A 23,143-nucleotide genomic window follows, 5' to 3' on the forward strand; every position below is an offset into this window, starting at 1 on the left:
TTTCCACTACACAGTTACAGCTCTGCTCGGCTCGACTCGGTCGTCATATCACAGCGGGTACTGCTGTGATATGACAAGGATTAGGTCTTCTAAAGCTGAGTTCGTCAGCGGGGGCGGGGTGGTCATAACAGCGGCTACGGCTGCGTCGTCTCGATTACGGACCGCATGGTTTTCCACACAGCAGACATTTAACTCAGGCGACAGAATAACAACAGTCTGTCGGTGTGTTTTTAAAATTAGCCGGTTTGATTCTCGTGTCGGACGTATGGTCGGGCGTCGCGCTTGCGACTCTTCCGGTGACAGCGCTCTGGCCAATCAATGGAAGGCAGTCAGTTAACGTCACGTTTTTAGATAGACAGACTTTTTTTTTTTTTCAAAGACACAAACAGCACACAAAATAGTTTGTCATTTCACAAAAAAATCATAATCGGAAATCGATTTTTGAAAATCAAGATTTTATTTTTGGGCAAAATCGTACAGCCCAACTTGAAGGCTAAATGTTAAACGCTTATTTGCTACTAATTAACAAATTAAAGCAATATTTAAGACCTTTCAGTTTTGGTTGAGTTTGGTGGCACCAGTGGACCAAAGCGGTAGTGTTTTGCCTGAAGGAAGACCCCATTTCCCATGAGCACCGTGACACGTATTTTATTTTGAAAATCAACCGGGTGTTTTGTTTTGTATTTTGTACACGATTTCCTGTCCCACGCGAGCTGCTCTGTGCTGAATATATGCACCGTGCTCCAGCGTCCGGCAAATATAAAAGGTCTGCGTGTTGCGGAGGGCCCTAAAAATCACCTCTACATTAACATGACGGAAAAATGCCATTACTACACTGAAGATCAATACAACAAGAGCTTTGAGACAAATGGGATATTGTCTTTAATTCACTTTAATAGCACTGAAAAATGAATTATTGAGGCAAAATTGGAGCAGTGTATACAATGAATTTCCACTTTGATAAGGGTCGAGACAGACAGACTGACGTCAATGACCTCGACATGAAACTGATTAAGACAGTATTGTGAGTGTTCTGTTTTGACTGTCTGGAACTGGTCTGCTCTGTACTACTATCTGCTGTTGTATAATGTTATGTTGGAATGTCAAAAGAGAAAATTTTGATGAAGAGAATGTATTCTGAGGGTGCCGGAGGCGGGACTAGATAAGCTTTTGCTTCTCCCGCTTTCCCTTTCGGGCCATGTTGCTGTATTACTTAAACTGAGATGATGTGTGATGAAGTCTGATTTTACTAACCTGTCCGAAATGAATGAATAATTATAATGAAAAAAAAAACCACACAAAGGGGGAAAGGGGGAAGTGACGTATGCCATAAAGCATTCGGCACATTTGTAGTTTTTTATGTGGAGGGGTTCCTATCATCCACCTCGAGGCTCTTTTGTGCCAGTGAAGGTGAGACAGACCCCCTCAAGGCCATGACAGAGGAGTCATTCAACCTGTTGTAAATAGATGTGCCATCACAAAAGTTCTGAAAATATTATATGAAGGTCGAAAAGTTACTTTGGTTGGTTTAAACTAACAAGCTGGACACCAATACTTGCCAAGTAGTGATAAGATAAAAATTGCTAGTTTGAGTCACCTCCAAAAAACAGATGTGTTTCCATCAAAAATCCTCAAGAAGCCACCAACATCACACAGCTGAGCACATTGTCAGTTGTGACAGCATCCACCCTTGGCCTCACCACTCCTCATGACAAGTGTGTCATGAGACAACCATTACTATTTTTTGTTCTAGCCATCATGTTTGGCTCACTTTTGGAGCCAGACCCAAGTGACCATTTGAGGAACTGCACTTTTTTGTGGTGCCATCATGTTTCATTTTCATACCAAGTCCTTGGCATGGGTTGACAAAGAAGGGGTGACATGTTACCAGATTTAAAACAAAATGTGTGATACTTGTTCTGTGGTGTCTGTCTGCCTTTCAAATACTAGATCACAAAGACCAAGTATAGAATAATTGTACCAGAAAATACAAGATAACTAAATTTTTGGACATCTATCGGTCCATTGAACTGAACGGATGTGGATAAGCTGTGGAGAAACACTCTGGGCCGGATTTACTAAAGGTTTGCGTGTATTAAAACGTGTGCAAACGTGATTGCACGCGCAAACACATGTGGAACCTGATCTACTAACCGGACGCACCGAGGATTGCGTCCCTCACACGGGCAGAATAGCACGTGCGATCCATTTAGCGTGTTTGCCTTGATGAATATGTAAATATGGGCGTTTCAGCCAGAACGTGCAAAATACTGGGAGGAGTAGATGCAAATAGATTTATTTAGCGCGTGCAATGTGATTTACCAAACCAGGAAGAGATTGCAGTGGCTGTTTTTGCGTCTTTATTCACCACGTCTGAAAACCATACAACTTCGCCAAAACTTATGCGTTTATCAGATCAATTCAGTAGTCAGCACAAGCTTTTTCCATCTTAGATCCATTGCAAAACTCAAATCATTCCTGTTACCCAAAGATTTAGAAACCTTGGTTCACGCTTTCATTTCCTCCCGACTAGACTACTGTAATTCTCTCTACTCCGGAATCACCCAATCAGCCCTATCCCGTTTACAGCTAATTCAAAATGCAGCAGCAAGACTTATTACTGGTACCAGAAAGATCGACCATATCTCACCTGTACTGGCTACTCTTCACTGGTTACCAGTTAAATATAGAATTCAGTTTAAGATACTTTTATTTGTTTTTAAAGCATTGCATGGATTAGCACCTGATTACATCACAGAACTCCTCACCCCCTACTCCACTTCTCGTCGTGCTCAGATCCACTGACAAGTCACTGCTGTTCATCCCACCTACAAAACTAAAAACAAGAGGTGACAGAGCCTTCTCAGCTACTGGTCCCAAACTATGGAATAGTCTCCCACAAACAATCAGATCTTCACCCTCCATAGACATCTTTAAAACTCAGCTAAAAACGTATCTCTTCTCTCTGGCTTTTAACTCAGTCTCATGAGAACCTCCCATAGGCCTACCATTATTCCCACTCACTTGTTGTTTTAATGCTTCTTTGTGTCTGTCCTGTCTTTGCTTGAATTAATCTTGTATGTAAAGCACTTTGGTCAACATCTGTTGTTTTTAAATGTGCTCTAGAAATAAAAATGACTTGACTTGACTTGACTTATTGATTTGATACCTGTCAGAGCCCCATGATCTTACATCTCTGCATTTCCTCACGTCTGGGTAATTTTGTAACAGTTTTTCAACCGTGTTAAAAGTCTTTTACGTGCCGTTACGCACGGGGCACGTCTGTCCTGCAGTGCGCTCCTCTCCTCTCCCCTCCTCTCCAGTACCTGGCTGCTCAGCTCCGTCTCTCAGTCCCGGTCCCGGACTGAGACACGTCACCGCTGCCTTCACCCGTCTTTGATCCCTCTGCTCAGTGGTCAGAGTGTTTAGATCCATGTGTCCCACCTGAGCTCTCTATTAATCCACTCGATCATGGGCGGCACACACATATTATAGGTGTGTGATTGTCGCTGCAGCTGCTGCCTGTTCGTCAGTATATGACGAGTTGGGTCCTGTAGCGATTTGTGTTTATTTATCTAAACAGAGCGCGAGAGAGATGAACACACGTACGTGCTGTCATTGTATGCATCGGATCAAATGTCATTCTGTCCCTTCGTCCGTCCAGCTCTCTGTCCACTCTCTCCATGGTGGAAACGATTACGTCGCGCAAAACCCTCATTTACATATTGCGGTTTGCACGTGTTTTCATTTAGCGGGTTTCTTAGTAGATCACCTGTTTTGCGTGCACTAACCAAACACGCAATATTATAGCGGGCGCAAACAATATAGCGCCCGCTATCTGGGATCTTAGTAAATCCGGCCCTCTGGATTTGCTGTGTAAGAGTACTTGTAAGAGTACATTTTGATGGTGTTTTCTTTTTGTTGTTGTCGTTGTGACGTTGGGTCACATTGGAACTCATATAACCTCCTCCATAAAGGGGTAAGCTACAAGCCACTGTTTAGGCTTCTAAGATATATTTTGTTAATAGATGTAGATATTTCTTGAAATCCACTTGAGTACAAAATGTGATAATTACCTCTGTTACACTGGTTTAATTTGATGCCTCCATTGATATTGGATGACATAACAAAAGTAAGACCAAAAGGTTTGTCATTGTGTTAATAAGAGAAAATGTATGTGAACACATTCTCCAGCTCTAAGTGGCTGCTTCTATCACTTCCTTCTGTTATTTAGGCTGGATTCAAATGCAGCACATCCAGCTGTAACAGTGTTTTTGCAATTATTAACAGTTAATCATAGAGTGAGGTTGTCAGCGGGGGTGGCTGCAGTTTTCATAATGGTCTAATTTCTAGCAATCGCTGACTAATTGTCTGCATTTGCAGTTCTTTTTGTAACTATTCTGGAACTTTTAATATAGAGTTTATAGTCGAAGGATGAGTTGTTAGGTTATATGTTTTTAAAAACACCATAGGGCACAGTGTTTCCCATACATAAACCAATGTGTGGCACAGCGCCACAGAATCAAGATCACAAATTGATTCGCAATATCGTTCCGTTCATTCATCTCTGCATAGCGCTCTTTCTCTGTTATTGCCATTCACACACACACACACACAGCACGATCACCCCCCCCGCGCGCGCGCGCGCCACAATGGTCTAAAATCCTGTGGGAAACACTGGGGTATAACTGCCTCATAATGCTGTGACACAACTGCAGCATAATTAAAGGGGTAAATTCTTAATAGAAGACTGTTTCATACCAAGGGGGGAGTTGTCGGTCTGAGAAGTGAAGCTCACTTCCGCATTCAAAAAACTGCAATCCTCTCGGCTGTCGCTGGGGGCTGGTGTCAGAAGGCAGCATTCTCCATAGACCCCCATGTTAAAATCGCCGATTTTACATCCTCAATAAACATGATCAAAGCCTGGTGTCTAGGGCTGACCCAAAAAAATCAAAGCTTCGTTCATTGCCATTGTTATCGATCATGTAGTCCGTGATCGATTTTTTTTTTTTTTTTCCTTTATGACACCGGTTCTCATCTGCAATTGTTACATTGAAATGAGTAGGCTACTTGGCATCCTGCCTGATTTTGGTGACATGCCCATCCCCCCCCCCGACGTTATGATCGCGGGCACATCGATAGATAGATAGATAGACAGACTTTATTATTAGACTCCAGGTCCATTTAAAGCAGTACTAAAGAACTTTCAGTTTTGGTTGAGTTTGGCGGCGCCTGTGGACCAAAGCGGTAGTGTTTTGCCTGAAGGAAGACTCCATTTCCCATGAACACTAGCGTGAAGCCCTGTAAATATCCTGCATTAAAATTAACAAAAGACATCAAAACTAAGTTTCTGTTTCCAGTGGATCATTTCAAAGTGAAAACACAAACATAATCCATTGCTAAAGTGCCGTTTTGCCTGTTCCCTCCTTGTTGTGACTCGCAAAAGTGAAAGTGAAACTTAAGTGAGAGCAGGGTTCCTACCATGCTCCTCAAAGCTGCTTAGTGCCAGAGAAAGAGATACAGACCCCCTCAGGCCATGACAGAGGTGTCATTCAACTTGTTGTAAGTCGATGTATCATCACAAAAGTTATGAAAATATTTTATGAAGGTTGAAAAGTTCCTTAGTGTTGGTTTAAAAGACAGAAAAGCGCACACATAAAATAGTTTGTCATTTCACGAAAAAATCGTATTTTTGAGAAGATCAGGATTTTTTTCTTGGGGAAAAACTGAACAGCCCTATAACTTAGTATAATTCAGTGATCTGCACAGACTCACAAGGTGCCATCATTGCACCTTTCTGTAAGTTACCCCCTACGTGACAGATACAGCATTTTAAGCCTGATAACAATTCCTGTATATGGAAAAGAATCTTATAATGGTATTTTATATTCATTTTTAAACAAATGCATAAACAACCATTTCTGTTAAAGGTAATTTGAGTTAAATCACATAGAAGGTCTGATGTACAGTGCAGCATACTGTATCTCAGAACTAGAACACCAACATAAATATATTATTTTAAAATTGTGCGAGGAGTGCCGTGCGTTAGTTGAGTCATTCCCAGCTGACAGGAGGCGAGGGTAGGGTACACCTGGTCAGGCCTCCAGTCTATCACAGGGCTGACATACAGCCAAACAACCACACATCCACACCTATGGATAATTTTGAGTCTCTAATCAACCTTGTGGGCATGTCTTTGGACTGTGGTAGGAAGCCAGGGTACCCAGAGAGAACTCAACACGGTGTTAGCCACTGGAACAAACTACCACCTTCTATTGATATTAACCAGTGTGTGAAATTTGAGCGGTGGCACTTATAATTGGTGGCAGTGAACTGACTCGTCTTTAGAGCTGCTCCATGGGTCCCACGCTAAAGTCAAAATCCATCAATTAGCACAAATTCACACTGGTGTTACTTTTCTATACCATTTATATGGTCCAAGCAGGGTGTTGTCCCTGATAGCTATCTTGACTAGTGAATAGTCACTGTACTTATGTTTCTGTCATATACTATGATCTGACCATGTCCTGTTGACGAAGGCTGGGGCATGTCAAGTAGAGAGGAGTGTGGCCTTTTTTGGTGGTTTGACATGCATGCATGATTAAGTGGGCTGTGGGGAGCCTCTTGGTGAGATCCTTCAGTGGTACTTAAGATTGTGTAAAGCAAATTCACAGACTTGTTAACAAATACACCATATATATTGCAGAAGTATTTCTGAAAATGTGTAAAAAAACAAACAAACACGCAAAACAAAAGACAGATCTATGTGTTGCTGAGTTGAGGATTTTTTGGGCAGGTCCGAAACAACGGACTGGTGATGCATATCTCTCCCCCAATGCTATTAACGGTATAGAAAAATAAAACACACAAGCATCATTTGTTTTCCTGCTCATTCTGGAGTTACTGCTAGTCAGACTGTCAAATTGTGAGTCCGCTTTGCCCTCTCTCCCTGAGTGAATCATTCATGGACAGTGAAACCTTATTTTAAATATTTGGTGATATTTTTATGTATTCAAATTTGGCATGATGTTTTATGGCCTTTCCTGCTTTACAGAAACTTCAATCCAGTGTGTTCAGAGGAGCAACATATGACTTCTTTCTTCTGGTCCCTTCAGGTAATAAGAACCAAGTAATTCATTTAGCTTTTAATCCTGCTTTTATTCTGTGTGTGTATTTTAATGCCACTATGCAATATCACTGAGCACCTCTGGTGGAAGAACAAGTGTGATATAAGAGTAGCAAGTAGCAGTAGAGGAGAAGTGAACTGCTGGTGTTGTGTCCGACTGTAGGCTCCATAGCTCTACATCCACTGTTCACTTTGCTGTAGTTTACTTTCACTTTCTACACTGGTTCAGTAAATACCTGGCAGGGAAAGAAAGGGAAGAGAGGAGAAGGAAGATGGAGAGGTGGGAAAGAGATAAAATGTGAGCTATAATTACAATAATCTGATTTTAAGTCGAAAACAAGAAACTTCTATCATTTGTGGTTGTCCCCATTTTACAGTATAAGCTTGTGTTGTGCTCACAGACAGAGGCATGGATGAATAGTCATCCTGAATCTGTGTAAAGATTGTATCAGGGAGCTTTACAGTAAGGACAGAGGGTCTCACATTGTAAAACTAGATGCACTGTGGCAGGTTTACATTTATTTTTGACTAAATGGATTGTTATGTTGGTGTTTATTCTGAGACAGACTTTCAAGAAATGGGAAATCTCTTACTTGCAGTCATAAAATTATGTTCCTTTCTTTGGAAAAGGTTGAAGAACTCAGTACAACATATGAAAATGAGTTGATCTTAAAAATAATATCTTGAACTGAATGTAAAAACATGAGGTGCAGGATGAAAATGTTACCCGATTCCTGCAAATTATAAAGTAAGTTAGTGCAACAACAGAGAGGCCTGTTCAACTTCCTGTTCCTCATTTACTGAATCTTAAAGCAGAAGTGAGTGATATATTTGTGTTAATATAAGTCTTAAATAGTTATATCTTCCGACAGCAATCACTTACATAGAGTGTTTGGTCTGAAACACGGGTCTGTCAGTCCCTCTGCTCTGCTCTGAGTCGAGGAGAAAACATTTATCGTATCCTACAGTTTTTATCCAATGAGGAGAGAGAACGGCATGCAGGGCTGTGTGTGCAGCCAAGGGACGCCGTGAATGTGGCGACGTAGGGACGAGGACTGTTATGGTGCGTTCAAGGAAACTCGTTTTTTTCCGACCTGTGAAGTCGTACCAGTTCAATCTGATACATGTACAAAAAGACGTACTGGTATGATTTCACGGGTCGGAAGTTACGAGTGGCCGTTATAGTGACTTTCACCGGTAAAACAGGTCGGAAAAACACGAGTGGGTTGCCTGGAACGCTACAAAGTCGTACGTTGTGACTTGAAGCTGTAATTTATGATTTCAAAAGCCTGCCTGGAACGCAGCATTAGCGAAAACGACCGGATCACTCACTTCTGCTTTAATATCAAAGACATCCTCTAACGGCCAAGGTATTGATTTGGTCAGGCTGAAGTTGGTTGAAGCTGAAGGAGTACTGTAGTCTTTTAGCAGACTGAGAGGGACATTCACAATTAGAAATGTGTTATGTAAAATGTGTAACTATTGTTGACGTCCTATATTAACTATATTAATTATTGAACTTATTCTACAATCTTACCAACAGTTGGAAACCAACTGCTATGTCATCACTTTGCAAAAATGTCCTACACATAAGATAACCCACACAACACATGTGAAGCAGAGAATCAACAAAGTGATTCTATTTAATTAGTGTTGAATTATTGAGGCTTATGTAGGCAGTGTTTGCTTTAGGTTTAGGCGATGATTGAGCCACAGTGGGAGGTGGCCTCAATCTCATCCATTGATCTCCCTTTTTTGCTCAACTGGCATTTGTTTTTTTTTTCTTTTTTCTTTTTTTTATTAGCTTATCTTTGAAGTATGAGTTTATTGTTGTCCAGGGTTTTTAGCCGTAGGTCATTAATGCAAAGGGGGCATAAACTTTTGTCTGAAAATGTTCACACCAAATACAAGTGGTGTGGAAAGTAAAAATACAATTAGCAGTTGTGTTACAACTTTCTTTTCAAATGTAACAATGTGAAAAGGTGTAGATTATATTTAGTACAATGGAGCTACAGTGGACTCGCCTGTACTGTTCACGGCGCCTTTTCTTCTCCCTCTATCTCTCATTTGCTTTATCGCTGCCTCTCTCTCTCTCTCCCCCCTCACATTCTTTCCTTCAGAGAAAAGAAGGCTACGCATTAATGAGTCAATGTGGAGCTGTATTATGTTTAATTAGGTAGTTTATATAATGAGGTGTTCATTTCTAATGGAGGGACATGCTGTGAGCAGCACATCTGCAAGAATAACTCAGGCAATCAGTGGCATGAGGACCCATGGAACTGCAAATGAGACTTACTTACTCAGAAATGAATTATGTCTCAGTGCCTTTCGCAAAGCCCATTAATTAAATCCACTGGCATCAAGGTCTTTTTCTTAATTTCATGTACCATTAGCATAATAAACACAATTTGAGTTAGCACAATGTGATCAGTTTAATGGATGCTATTTATTTTACTTTATTATTTAAAGCTCTGGTAATGGGGGGAGAAACATAAATATATCTCTCTGGCTCCCTCTATGAAAAACTCCCATCATGCTCTGGCATCTACACAGATGCTTGTTTCTGTGGCCCCATACATCTGGAGAGGTGCTGCTGTCTGTGTGAGTGTGCAGAGTGGAAAGGTGTTACATGGCTATAATTTTAGGGCTCTAGACTGTGGCCCAGAGAAAACTTGGACCAGGTTTCACATTCATTAAAAAGGGGCCTGCTGTCTCATATATCATCATCTTCTTATTCATGATGTTTGGTGTGCAGGGTGTACTGTATTCCAGTGCATTATTTTCTGTTAAGTGAGAAGTGAATTAGGATTTGGAGGCGTCTGTACACACAGGATATTTGAGGTGTAAGTGCAGTCCGTGGCAGCAGGAATTCATGCACCTTCATTAAAACAATACAAGGACTTAATGTATGGTAGTGAATTTGTTCTGACCTTAAAGCGATACCCTAGAGGTGAGATATGATTAGCGTTATTGTTGAGGACAGGTACATCATTATCTCAATGTACCTCGACCATTGCCAAGTTCCACAGCCATGCTCCATCCACTGAGTCGGGCACTGGCACAAGACATAATCTCTTCTCAGGAGCAGAAATGCACTTAATCATCTGCTCAAGTTTCAGGGACTGCCCCCGAGTGCTCTCTGTCTCGTAGAACTACGACGACTGCTCGGCAGAAATGTGCAGCAATGTTTTAAGTTCCCAAATTAATTGCCTAATGGATTAGGAGGTATGGAGTGTCCTACTTTGCAGGGATGCTGTAATAATTTAAATTGTGCCAGGTGAGGACAAAGAGAAGTTGTATTTCAGGAGAGGGTAGTTTTTTTTTCTTTGGATGGAATACATATTTTATTGCCCCAAATACTGTGAAGCCTCCTATCCCACCCTCATTGGCATTCAGGAGTTCATTAGATAGTCTAGTGCCTTGAAAAGAGAATTACAACCAAAAGTTTCTTGTTAGTTGCATACCTGGCCAGACACAAAGGTATTCAGGCAGCCAGCCATTGGCGTTAACACGTTTTACATCACAGAATAGTGTCACACACACACATACAGTGAGAGTATGTTACCAAGACAGCTTAGCATACAAAGATGCAAAGGAAGCATGGAGCTGTAAAAAGGGGTGTCTTTAAAATAGACTCTCATTTTTGGACAATCTAAGTGACCGAAAGTCAGCCAGTTACTTTGGCATACCTCATCGTAATGGACATTTAAGTGAAGGAGAACGGCTCCATGTGTCAAGTGTTGAGTGAAAAACACATGACACCAAAACCCATTAGTGTCCCCCGGAGAGACAATGCCCAGAACTCCCTCCCCCGCCCCTCCTCCCCCCTCCCTCCTCACTCCAGGCTCAGGGTGCTGTTTCTGACAAAAGACACTCTTCCTGCTACAGATAAAAGGCCCCTCGATTAGCCCAGGGGTTGAACTGTACTCCATTCCAGTTTCACTTTTTTTTGTAAAATGAGAACTTGAAATGATGTCAAAGTCTGGTGTAATGAAAGTAAGTGTTTTTTTTCTCTATAATAGATCTCAGGAACTCAGGAAATCATGCAATTATCTGTTTGCTGAAAGAAAATTTTATTGGAAATGCTGATGCTCATAGATAGCTTTTCTTGATGTTTATTGCATGAATTTAGATTGGCAGTTGTTTTACAAGTAAATTCCACCCAGATTATTATATTGCTGCTGGTAATCATCATGCTTTATTGGAATCTATCTTTGTGTTTGTCTTTTTGTAATATTCATTAACAACATTTCTTTTCTATGACAACTATGAGTAAAACTAAAGAAAAAGTAAACTTTTCACAACAAATAGGGTAAACTGTAATATTGATATGGACGATAACAGTTGCTTGAAATCTTACTTGTCATCTCTTTCATCCTTCAAGAAGCATGTGATTAACATTTTCAAATTAGTTTTTGAACATCGTAACAAACAGTAAAATAATCATCAATTTACATACAAAAAATGACTCAATTCATTTGGTATTGTGTCATTCATCATGTTCTCCATAACATCATTGGATTTATGGTTTCAATGGTTTACTGTAGGTCAGCCTCTCTCTCTCTCTTGATCACTGCCTCTATCATAATAAAACCAAAAAATGAGAAGAATTTCTAGTGAATAGAATTTCTTGTGAATAAATCATGTCATGCAATGTTTTTAGTGCTGCTGATTAGAAGTCGAGTTAATCTAAAACTAACAAGAGTATGGCTACATTTTGTAAACATTTTTGACTGACCAAAAGCAAAAGGAGCACAGGAATCCACCACTCTGACTGTTTGCCTATTTATCTGTCTGCCTTTCAGAATGAATCAAACTGACCTTTACTCTAAAGCAAACGTCTCAATTCGGTTGAACCACTTTACCTGGTTTGGTCGCAGCGTTTTTTGACACCCCCTATTAAGAGTGTTTGACACAAAAAGGGGCATAAGAGGATCAATAGTGGAGTTACGTGCTTATATTACCCTGAGAGTCCTGCTGGTCATTGAGTGGCGCCATGAGCTCATAGCTAATGACTGAAGATCGATGGCCAGAAACTTGACTGTGGTTTGTTTCAGTGTTATGTTTACCATACAGTGACTGTTGCTGCACCACTGACACACTTCACCCCAGGGAGGGAAAAAAATGGCTCTGGAAATACATTTGCTGAAAGTGGTTTTAGTCGCTTATTAAATTTTCAACTACACGACAAATCCATGATTGTATTAGTAAAACAAGACAGTCTATCAGTTAAACAAATACCACATAAATTCCCCAGCATGTCACTTGGCAGTGTCATTTTTATCATCGGACTTGGCAGCTACCAGAAACAGATGATAAGATTTTCTTTTTTTAACTCTATCATCAGAACAGCATATAAATCAATAGGGAAAAAAATCACATCGGTTCAAAAGTTTTAGAAGCACACACACTGAAACATAGCTTTGACTGGTTTCTATTATTTTTTCATTTCATTTCATTTCATTTTATTTTTTGCCTATAAGTTTGATCAAATATGATTAAGACACGAGAAATGATATTGGTAATGTATGAAATCACTAAAGGACTGTAGGAAATTATTAGATTCATTCTTTCCTTCCCGCAGTGTCTGTTTTAAACAGCTGACTGGAAGAAGCATCTCCCTGTGCAACCAGCCATGTGGCTCATGCATCGTGTAATTGATTTGAGGAAATGTCAGACATCTGATCTCATACATATCAGGCTATAACATCATCAGATCTAATTCATATATTTTTTCAGTATGTGGAGTCTTGGAAAATACTTGCAGGCCATCAGAGGCAGCAGATTTGATGTGTGACTATTTCACTCATATGATATTAAAGTTCTGTAGATGTGTTTTAAACTGAGAGTTATGACATTTTGTTTAACATAGTTTCCCCTACATAAGTAAAAAAAAAAAAAAAAAAAAGAAGAAGGGTGAAGCTGCAGCACATCTACTCTTAATTCCTCACTGAGGACCAGAGAAATAGAAGGTTTTTTTTTTAAATCTAGAAGACGTAGCAGAACAATAAGCTTAGTTATTTGTTTATCTTGTTTGTGAGATGTTAACTGGCAGTGACTGACACAGTGTTGGTGGCTGTGCTGATGCAAACTCCTGCTCTCTGTACTGAGAAGGTTTTCAGTGACTGGGGAAGGAGCAGTGCACGGTTAGTATTGAGGGATACATTGGAGAAGCTCATCCCCAAGTTTGAGTCTCATTCAGATGACAAGGCTGTTGTAAATTGAAAATGACCATGAAATACCATGAAATATCAGAACACATTAAAGGTACAACGAAGAGTTTTGGAAAAGCGAAGCGTTTTCACACTACATTTATGAGCCTCCGCGCACACCGTGAAATTCTTTGACCGGCGCAAGACGGACTCATGTTTTCATTCATCACCGTCGTAGTTCCGACCATAAATGGCGATTCGGCGGTGTTATTCTCATGACTCGCCACGAAACCGAAAGTAAAGAAAGCTGGTCGGCTCGACCAGCATCTCCGCCACCACTAATAACAAAGACAAAACGATATATTTATCGAAAATGGGCCCATTAACAAGTGTGGGTAGCGGAGATTCATCCACATTAACGTGAGACTTTTTTATAACCAAATAGAAACTCCTCGTTGTCCCTTTAAACGTTTTAGTAAAGTTAGCATCTTTTATTTGGTCATGTTGTTTGATAGCTCGTATCTGGCAGTGGCTGACATGGTGGTGTTAAGTTTTGTATTTGTTTTTCCTGCCTGTATCCACAATTAAACTGGTCAAGATTGGCATTGTACTTGAAAAATGGCTGTGGAAATTCTCAGTGATGACACTGACTACTTGTTTGGCTCATGATATGTCTTGTATCACACTACTGAACAGTAGCACTTAAGGGACTGTGAGATCCTGAGGATCATTTATTCATATGTTGTCATGGATGATTTTTATCATTAATGCCAATTTTAAGAGGTGTAAAGACAGGGCAAAATGCATTTCATTGCATATGATGTAGATTACAAAAAAATCTAAACATCATATGGACATGTTAATGAAGCTGAACACTTTATTTTCATTGGATGGGTCTCAAATGATTGTTTACAAAACTGGAAACTGTTAGTTACATTTTCTGTTAGTGTATCATTTTGAGATACATTTTCTTCTAATTCAAGGGGAAGCTTTAGAAAATGAATTGCCTAAAGCTCTTTTAACAAAATATACAAGATGCAAGAACCCCAACATTTATGAACAGTAGATTGATTAAAAAATAAACTGCATTCAATGTAGCTTCTCTCTTTAACTCCTCCCTTGCAGATGTTTCCCTCTGAAGAAAGACTGAAAATGACTCCCAGTGCCACCATGAGCCACTGTGGTTTCAGGCTCAGAGCCCACATTCAGACAGGGGCTCATCCAGTCCATTTTTTCAAATGTGGACTTATTATTACCTTCCCACAATAAATTGCTCTAGAGGCCTGGGGAAATGCTGCTCTCCGTTTCTGTAACAGTGGCATCTCAGATATCATTAGGAAAGTACTATGCAGGGGGACAGCAGATCAATGGATTCCACCACAGAAGCATTAGTACACTCTGTGTATGATCAGTTTACTGAACAACAACACCACCTCTGCGTCTCTTACTGGAAACAATTGATGCATTGTTGCAGTGAAATTAATCCCCTGAATTCATAACCCCAATCAGATATTCAATTGGCACTACCCAAAATAATTATGTGGATGCCTACAAATGAGAAACAAATTCTGCACCGAGGCTGAGGGACAACACAACCAATGCTGCCCATTCAGTATCACAAGCTGCTTTGTCATCTCCGTAAAACAGTCTAAGCGTTTAAGTTTGATTTGATTTCATCTTTCATTCATTTATATTCTTTGCAATCCAAAAGGGGCCAATTTAAATCCACAGAGAAATACATTGAGGATTTGAGCCACATAGTGTGTTGCTCACATGTCAGTGAATGTCATGTGGTGAAAGTGTCTGAATCATGATGATTTCCTGGAGAAATATTGAGTTCTCAGCAATCCAAACATGATCGACATGTTGGGCCTCAGCAATCCTCAGATGGAAATACTCTGCACTCAAAATCGACATGCTGAAATCCAAGCCTAATATAATCCAATCTCTTATGCAACCTTTTGTACTTCTATGTAGTAAACTTTATAGAACAAGGGGTTGTTTTAATCTGAACATAGACTAACATTACCTCTGTACACATGAAGTAAAGTTTTAAGTAGTTGTAATTACCAAATGTGTTTGTATTGTAACTCTTCTAGAATTCTATCATAACTGAATCAAATATTTAGGTTTAGCTTTGAAAATAAGTAACAGGAGATCAATCAATATATAAAGCTAAAGATTAAATACAGACCTGGTATAACTTTTGAAGGATAGTCTAATTGAAAGTTTCAGATCAACCTGAAAATAAAATAAGCAGTAGCCTAATACATGTAAAATGTTACTCTTAATTTATCACATTGAAATGACCAATAAAACCGGCTGCTATATGATATCACTAATGGACCAACATGTGCTGTTTGGTAAACTACAAAACTATATGTCCACCCATGGTTAGAACAGTTTCTTTTTTGTGGCTCTCTATGTTTGTGTCATTTTAACTGGGGGAAAGCAACTGTCAGTTCCAGATACCAATGATGGACTACATTGATCATACCAAAATATGACGGAATTGGGAGAAACCATTAGTTTGACGACTACTGCAAATACAAGTTTTTGGTCAATTAGGCTTTAAACTGGAAATTAAAATCAAACCGTGTGGTACCCAGCCCTAGCTGAAGCCTGAACCAAAACAAGTCACAAATTGTGATTAATGTTCCTTACAGCAATTTGATTTCTACCTTAATATCGTATTTACCTTTTTTTCCTTTTTTATGATGAATGCATCTTTTTAGCTCTACAAGTCTCATAATGTAGGTCACCCACAAAGCCCTCAAAATTTAAAGCCACATCTCCTGCAGGCGACGATAAATATTTCAGAGAGGTTGTATTAGTTAAGTGACATGGTCACAATGAGAGAAGCTTGCAGTCTGAATTAAAGATGTACTCTGTACAAATGCTGTGGCTGCATTAGATTAGCCACAACCTGTAATCTGTCACTTAGCTGCAGCATGCCTTGCTGTTTGAACTGATGTAAACTGCTGCTGTCTGGGCACAGAGCTGGGGAGTGTAATGGGGATTCATTGATCCACTGGTCTTTAGCTGATTGAGTTAGATAATTAAAAAGCCTCTTGTATCAGTTCCATTAAGGATTGTTTGTGTTGCTTTTTTCTTCTTGCTTTTGTTCTTGAACAGCAGAACTTAGAGCTCCAGAGAGCTGCTAGAAAACAAACTTGTTTCTTTTTTTGGTCAGTTATTTAATGCATTATCAACCCAATTTAATCGTCAGATTACTCATGATTTTGTGAACTGGATGGAGAACTGACTTTTCTAATCTAGATTACATGGATATATTTCATGGTATCACCATACACCATGTGAGGGGGTGAAAAATGTGGCTGTGTAAATCTGAATATTAAACAGCATGTGTGATTTGCTGGGATCACACATGTCCCACCAAACAGGAACTAGAGTGACTGTGCTGTCCTGAAGCGTGCAGGCTGAGGTCTGCTTTGTACCTCCTCCAACAGGCCAACTGTCCTCTGCTGTCACTGGAAGCCGCGCCAGGCTTCCTCAGAAATGGCTATGATGTCTGCGGCAATGCTGAAAATAGCCATGCTGAGCTCATTAGCAGATTAGGTGTTGCAATGAATCTGTGTGGTTAGAGCTCCACAGCCTGATATTGTTCCTCCAGGACGGCAATTACAGCTGATTGACGTGTTGGCACATGGGGATGCAGGGGTGGAGCCCACAGCTCATGCCTCTGGAGGGTCTCCGCATGAAGGGCAAAATAATCTTCGCGACATAACATGCAGTCCCTAAACAACACTATCCATGTTGCAAGCATCTGTAGTTGTGGTGTAAGTCATACTTTACTTTCCATCAACAGAAGAAACTACTAACATGTCGATTCTAGGCTGTAGATCCTGCATGGATTACACATGTGCACCATAGTTGGATGTTGATTCTGGGGCTTGGTGTCAAGTTAAGATCCTGTGGCTCAAAGACATTGGCACAATCTGCATTTTCTGACATACCTGGACACCATGGCACCAACTTAACGTGTTGTAACTTCTCTCCTTTTGATAAAGGATGCCTTGCCTTCTCTGGAACTTCTCATCGTGGCTGCAAATCAAATAAGTCTGCCCTTTTAAATGGATGCTGTATGTGATTCCAAATTGCACCCCCACCTCCTCCATTTAAAAGAGAATCATTGTGAGTCCCGGTGACTGACTGACCCCCCGTCTTTAAATTATACAGTTTGATCTGTGCTTGTCTAAACTGCATATTTCAAAGAAAATAAACCTAATTTCACAACATCAATAGTATGTTAGTAGTGGCAAGAGAATATTTGATTCCTTACAGAATGTAGCACGCTGCCAACTGGCATAGAGGCCTCTGATCAGACACTTTTCAAATGGGTCGAATCAGAGAATGTAGGCATGGTTTGGAACATACTGACAGTCATGCACTTTGTATGATGTGCAAGTTTTATGATCAGGGCCAAGGACATGGTGAAAGCAGGATGGGTGGTGTTGGGTTGGGGGCACTGCTTATCTAAATTATAGAGTAAAAGCAAGAAGAAATGTACAGATGTAAAGATGCCAGACTTCAAGTAAAATGTCAGCAATTACAGTGCGGTCTCTGTCATCTGTCTTCAACATCTGTCTAAAATATAAAAAATAAAAGTTAAAATATTAGAATTTCACAATACTATTCTCCATGAAATTTAACAAATATCTAAACATAAGGCTTGATGGGAATGGCCTTCACAAATATGAAAGACTACTAGTATAACAATCCAAGTCCCTCTGGGCTCCAGTCACCATCAGTGTCATCTTTGTAGTTTAGCTTGATTTATGCTTCTGTGTGATGACGTACCCCCGCAGAGCCCTCTGCGACACCACAAACCCCTACCCCGTCGCCTGACGTACACCTCCAAAACTACATATCAGTGATTGGTCCACTCAGAACATAATTTCTGGCATTTAGCTTTCCCGGTTTCTCATTCATGTTGTACCGTCAAGTGTTTGTAGCATTTGTTGTTCCATTCCACCTCCAAAACCCTTCTTTCCACTTCAGTCGCCATTGGTCACTGTGCCCGGAAGAACAATGATGAAGATGAAGATAAACAAAGTTTCACTAATGAAATGATGAAATTATGGTGATGGATTGCACAGCAATACGTTCACTCGACGCAGAACTCTGAAAGGTGTCAAAGTACCGGCCTGGTTAGGCTAGGCAAGGCAATTTTATTTGTATAGCATATAACATTTTTTACAGTTTGTCTCAAAGGGCTTTACATAGCATCAAAACAACAACCCCTGCCCTCAGACCCTCACATTGACTGAGGAAAACCAGCGTGGAGTAGACGCAGAAGAATAAACCAGGCATTAGTCCAAACAAACTAGCTGTTGCAGACAAAAGAGCCACATAATGGTCCATGAGAGAACAAAGGAGCATGCATGACTGTTAACTTGGGCTGTCAGATTGAACTTCGCTGTTCGAACAGAATTCAAATTAGGCCTGTTCGATTAATCGATTTAAAATCGTAATCGCGATTATTTATCTAGGACGATGTTAAAAACCTGAAATCGTAAAAATCGATTTTTTACTCTAACAAGGGTAATTACGGTACAGCCCCGTTCATGAATCTGGGCTGCGCTGGATTACCGTAGTGACCAAGGTTATTATCGTTAACGAAAACGAACGAAATGACGAAAACTAGAATTGAAAAAACATTTTCGTTAAAGCAGAAGTGAGTGGTCCGGTCGTTTTCGCTAATGCTGCGTTCCAGGCAGGCTTTTGAAATCGTAAATTACAGCTTCAAGTCACAACTTACGACTTTGTAGCGTTTCAGGCAACCCACTCGTGTTTTTCCGACCTGTTTTACCGGTGAAAGTCACTATAACGGCCACTCGTAACTTCCGACCGGTGAACTCGTACCAGATTGAACTGGTACCACTTCACGGTCGGAAAAATACGAGTTTCCTTGAACGCACCATAACAGTCACTCGTCCCTACGTCGCCACATTCACGGCGTTCCTTGGCTGCACACACAGCCCTGCATGCCGTTCTCTCTCCTCATTGGATAAAAACTGTAGGATACGATAAATGTTTTCTCTTCGGCTCAGAGCAGAGCAGAGGGACTGAGAGACCCGTGTTTCAGACCAAACACTCTATGTAAGTGATTGCTGTCGGAAGATATAACTATTTAAGACTTATATTAACACAAATATATCACTCACTTCTGCTTTAAAGCAGAAGTGAGTGATCCGGTCGTTTTCGCTAATGCTGCTTTCCAGGCAGGCTTTTGAAATCGTAAATTACAGCTTCAAGTCACAACTTACGACTTTGTAGCGTTCCAGGCAACCCACTCGTGTTTTTCCGACCTGTTTTACCTGTGAAAGTCACTATAACGGCCACTCGTAACTTCTGACCCGTGAACTCCTACCAGATCAAACTGATACAACTTCACAGGACGGAAAAACACGAGTCTACGAGTTTCCTTGAACGCACCATAACAGTCCTCGTCCCTACGTCGCCACATTCACGGCGTCCCTTGGCTGCACACACAGCCCTGCATGCCGTTCTCTCTCCTCATTGGATAAAAACTGTAGGATACGATAAATGTTTTCTCCTCGACTCAGAGCAGAGCAGAGGGACTGAGAGACCCGTGTTTCGGTCCAAACACTCTATGTAAGTGATTGCTGTCGGAAGATATAACTATTTACGACTTATATTAACACAAATATATCACTTACTTCTGCTTTAACTGAAATAAATAAAAACTATAATCAAATGAAAAAACGATAACTAACTGAAACTGTATTGTGTGTTTACAAAACTAACTAAAACGTACTGAAATTATAGATAAAATTCCCTTAGTTTTCGTCTTTGTCAATTTCGGATTGATATGAAATCGATTCAGGCATAGGCGCCGATTCCGTGGCTGCTCCGGTGCATCCACTGACCAGGTTGAGCCACCAGATGTGCATTTCTCCGTGCTGCGCCTCGGCCCCTCAGCTGTGTGTCTGTGGGCATAGGCGCCGATCCCGTGGGTGCTCCGGTGCTCGAGCACCCACTGGCAATGCTGAGCACCCACTGGCCAATCGGGATGGCCGATCAAAAAAAAAAAAAATTAAAGCAGAAGTGAGTAATATATTTGTGTTAATATAAGTCTTAAATAGTTATATCTTCCGACAGCAATCACTTACATAGAGTGTTTGGACTGAACCACGGGTCTCTCAGTCCCTCTGCTCTGCTCTGAGCCGAAGAGAAAACATTTATCGTATCCTACAGTTTTTATCCAATGAGGAGAGAGAACGGCATGCAGGGCTGTGTGTGCAGCCAAGGAACGCCGTGAATGTGGTGACGTAGCGACGAGGACTGTTATGGTGCGTTCAAGGAAACTCGTATTTTTCCGACCGTGAAGTGGTACCAGTTCGATCTGGTACGAGTTCACCGGTCGGAAGTTACGAGTGGCCGTTATAGTGACTTTCACCGGTAAAACAGGTCGGAAAAACACGAGTGGGTTGCCTGAAACGCTACTAAGTTGTGACTTGAAGCTGTAATTTACGATTTCAAAATCCTGCCTAGAACGCAGCATTAGCGAAAACGACCGGACCACTCACTTCTGCTTTAAAAGGAGTGAATAAATGAAACTTGTGGTGAAACTGTATCTTTAAAATGAACTGCATTTACTTGAATCGTATTATCCAATTAAAATCATTACAGCTCTGTGCGTGTACACGTTAGCGTAGTCACGTAACCAATCAGATGATCGGATTTGGCTGCGGCGAAACAAGAGGCCGTCACGTACACACACAGCAAAAATGTGAAGGTTGGCTGCGTATCGGCGGTTAAAAATGGACAAGTTTGTAATAAGAAAACTAAGTGGAACTGCGTCTACAACCACCAATGCTCCCAGCAGCAGCGGTGGCGGCGGTAGCAGCAGTGACAGGGACAGCAGCAGTGTCAGCAGGGACGAAAGTACCAGAGGGCTGTACTGCGAAGCCAGTTTCGTGGGTTAGCGAGGTGAGTCTAAAGCCCTCCTGTACTACAAAGGTGGCTCTAACCCGACTAGATCACCATGGTAACTTATGCTTAAGTTATTAATAAGTATTTAACTCATTTTCAGCTTGCGTGCCCTTTACTTTGAAAGTCCAGTGGAGCTGGATCAGAATGGAGCGTTTGTACAGAGGGAGAGATTGCGCTGATCCGCTGCTGTTGACTTTCTCTCTGAGCGTCTCCGCCGAGAGTTGTCTCCGCCTGCAGTTGTTCTCCTCACCTGTTGAGCTGAGCGTCAGGAGCTCATTATTAATCTATATATTTTACTTTTATATACAGCCAGTGTCACACTGAAATAAGTTGTGCGCTCGCAGCAGGAGAGATAATCAGATGGATAATCGGTAAAGTTAATAATTTCACTTAATGTGGCCATGAATAAATTCATTTCGATGTTTCGCCTGTTATATCAGTGTTGCCCAAATGCAAATCTTGTATACCGGTAGGTCTACACTGTTTTCACATATAGGTCTTTGTTGTCTTTGTACAGAGACAATATGAGATTTGCTTGTAGCCCACAGCACCTAAAAATCCACTGTTTCCATACGCACATCCAGCCTCGCTGTCAATAGACTGTGTCGTATTTAGTTGTGGTTGGTGACTATATACAGTAAAAGTCAGTTTGAGACAATCATTACCTTGGTGGTATTCATTTAATTTGAGCACAAAAAAAAAAAATTGAGCACCCACGGGCAAAAACATAAATCGGCGCCTATGTCTGTGGGTATGTGTAGGCTATGTGTAGCCCGTATGTGTGTGTAGCCTGTGTGAATGTGTGTGTTAATCTCTCTCGCGCTCATGAATAAACACACGAGCTTGGCACAGAGGTGCGCGCTCTGGCGCATCTGGCACAGTCGGTTAACAGCACCGAAAGGAAACTGGCTCCGCTCCGCGGTTTTTTCGCGTCCGACGTCGATGTTAAGCACACGTTGCACATTTAAAGTTAGGTTTCTGATCTTGAGACTGCCACATACTGCGAACATACTCTCTATACCAATCAGTGTGAGTACTTGTGAGAGTGAAGAGTACTTGAATTTGAATAAATAAAACCGTAAATATTTCCACCATGATAAGAGAAAACATTTTTTATGTTGGTAAATGCTGAGTGCTGATTGGTTGATTGTGGGTGTGCCAGTGGGCTAGGGCAACATGCAGAGAGATGATTTTAAATTTACTGAACTTACTGGATTGTAGGCCTACTTATTTCTCTGCATCCATGCAACATTGGGTATCATTAGGAATTACATTTTTTTTCTATAACGGTTTGTTAATTAGTACATACAATAACTCATCCAAAGTGAGGATTTTGACATTATGTAGGCTACTCATCATATTATCTGACAACAGCACAACAGATGGATTCCCAGGCTTTGAAAATGCTGTTCTTTTTGGCTTCCAGACATATGGGACACCAGCAGGAACAAATGCTGCTTCCTTAATTGAAAAGAACAAGAAGAAAAAAAAATGACCGTTCACTTTCTCTGTAAATTCATGTTAGCTACAAATCTAATGACAGCAAAATGCTACGGGAGAGGCTGGTGTTTCTTAAGTAGTAGGCTATATTTCAGGGTTTGGTCATTTTAAAAACATTGTTTGAAAACGGTTTGCTGATGTTGACATTATTGAAAAATGTGGATGTCTGCATTATTCTACAAAATATTAGATGTATGATAAATTGATTATATGTTAATCATCAGTAGTGCTCCCATGCACATTGACACATATTGAAAAATCGAATTTGGTATCTTCAGAATGAGAAAATTATGTTATGGGAATAAGAAAAAAGTTTTATTTTTAGAATGATAGCATGTTTCCTGTTTTCTTTCGGAGAATTGTATGTCACCATCCAGCTAAAAGG

Source organism: Trachurus trachurus (assembly GCF_905171665.1).
Source record: "Trachurus trachurus genome assembly, chromosome: 4".
Classification (NCBI taxonomy): Eukaryota; Metazoa; Chordata; class Actinopteri; order Carangiformes; family Carangidae; genus Trachurus; species Trachurus trachurus.